The sequence below is a fragment of the Tenrec ecaudatus genome, chromosome 16 (genome assembly GCF_050624435.1).
Source record: "Tenrec ecaudatus isolate mTenEca1 chromosome 16, mTenEca1.hap1, whole genome shotgun sequence".
Classification (NCBI taxonomy): Eukaryota; Metazoa; Chordata; class Mammalia; order Afrosoricida; family Tenrecidae; genus Tenrec; species Tenrec ecaudatus.
In genome coordinates this window covers 102,117,395-102,119,489 of record NC_134545.1, presented here as the reverse complement: position 1 = coordinate 102,119,489, position 2,095 = coordinate 102,117,395, and positions in this window count along the sequence as shown.

Here is a 2,095-nt window from a genome sequence, read left to right as displayed (position 1 = left end):
TGGGAGAAAGTTGGGGCTTTCTACTCCTGTAAAGATTTACAGTCTTGGAAACTCCTCAGGGCAAGTCTCCCTGTCCTGTAGCGTTGCTATGAGTAGGCACTGACTTGATGGCAGTGCGTTTGGTTTGGAGTGTGCCCAGCAGTCAGAAACTCAGGTCCCACGATCTCCAATGTCTGGTTTGTTTGCCCAGTCCTTGAAAATCCAGAGAGTAGTTTCAGGATGGTGCGCCTATTGGGAGTGAGAGAGAGGACGTGTGATCGGGTGGATGCTGACGGCCTGGAGCTCAACATTTGCCTAGCGCTCTTTTGATCTTCAGTCTGATAGCATGTTATTGAAACATTGTCTTCAAAATGACGGTGGGCACACGAGTGTACTTATTCTCCTGGAAATAAATCTTTCTTAGCAGCAAGGATGGTGAGACTTTGTCTTGTGTTCCTTTGAACATGTTATCAGGAGAACCGGTCCTTGTTGAAGGGCATGGAGTGTGGGAAAGTTGAATGTAGGAGGACGACCCCCTCCGTGAGATGCGCTGACACAGTGGCTGCAATGCGGGCCCCCAACACAGCGGGGACTGGGAGGACGGCCCAGGTCAGCAGTGTTTCCTCCTGTGGCTCATGGTACTGCCGTGAGTTGGAATGACGCAAGGCTTGCTCACCTCCCTGTCTCCCCCCCACCCCCAATGTTCCTATATCAAAGCAAACCAACCTCAGAAGGGGAAGAGTTTCAGCCATGCCAAGAAGCCCCCTTCCAGGGTGGAATTCTCTGCTGAGACTTTGCTTCCTCCACCGAGCTGTCCAGATCTCTCGCTGGAGCTACTGATCACTGGGGGACATGCCCCGGGGCCTTCTGCTGGTGTGGTTCTCACTAGCTGCTTTGTGTGGTGACCTCGGACATTCCACGAAGCAATAGTTTGTCCACTGTGAGAGGAAAGCGTTAATAACTTGGCTCAGTAGCTTAAGATCAGCAAGACGGCAAATCTGATAGTCAGTCAGTTAAGACTGTGAACTTTGAGAATCATGTCTTTCTGGGGTCAGGCTGCCTAGAGGACTCACAAAGTGAAGGCCCAAGAGATGAAGAGGTCATTAGGATCTTCCTTATGACTTTAAGGAGCATCCCTTAAACTGCCTAAGGAGCCCTGGGGGTGCTGCAGGTTAGGCATTGAGCTGTTAACTGAAGAGTCAGAGGTTCAAATCCATCAGCTGTTCCAGGGGAGAAAGATGAGGCTCTCTGCTCTCATGAACAGAAGCCGTCTTGGAAGCCCTAAGGAGTAGTCCTACTCTGTCCTACAGCATCGCGGTGAGTCCCAATGCACACGCCATGGCGGTGGGTCCTGTGGTTTCAGTGGCCTGTGGGGCAGGTGGTCAACACACTCACCTCAGAAGAAAGGCCTGGCAATCTACTTCTGAAGAAACCAGTTGCTGGAAGCCACCTGGAGCACGACTCGACTCCAACACACACAGGGTCAGCGTTGGCACCAAGGCCACCGTTTCTGAGGTCCCGTCTGTCTCAGGCTGACCAGGAAGCCTGGTCTTTTCTTATGACCCTCAGTTTTGCATCCCATTTTTCTTCCAGTCTCTCTAGGCAGGACCTTTTCTGAGCAGCTGGTGGTGGTAGCCGGGCACCATCTAGTTCTTCCAGTCTCAGGTTGACGGAATATTTGTACAAGGTTTTTTGAGCAGGTCATCTGCTGTGCATTCGGCCAATCAGACACATTTTGTTTCCCTCCATCCATTGCAATCCCCTCAAGATGACACCACTTATCCCTTTGCCGAACACGCATGCATGACTGCGGTGGAGGGTAAAGGGGGGCAAAGTTATGGAAATTTCCTAGAGATCATCAGACACTTTGAAGGGATGGGTTATTGGCTCTGGAGGAGGCTCAGGATCATAGTCTCAGGGGATGCCAAGGTCAGTGGCATAACATAGTCCACCAAGACATTGTTCTACACCCTGCTTTGATAAGCAACCACCAGGGCCTTAGAAGCTTGTGGGCAGCCATGGAAAGTACAACTATGAGCCTCGCCCTGCCTGAGGGATGAAGAGGCCTGGCTACTGAAGACGCGAGCATCAATCTCTATGACCCTGTTGGTATATC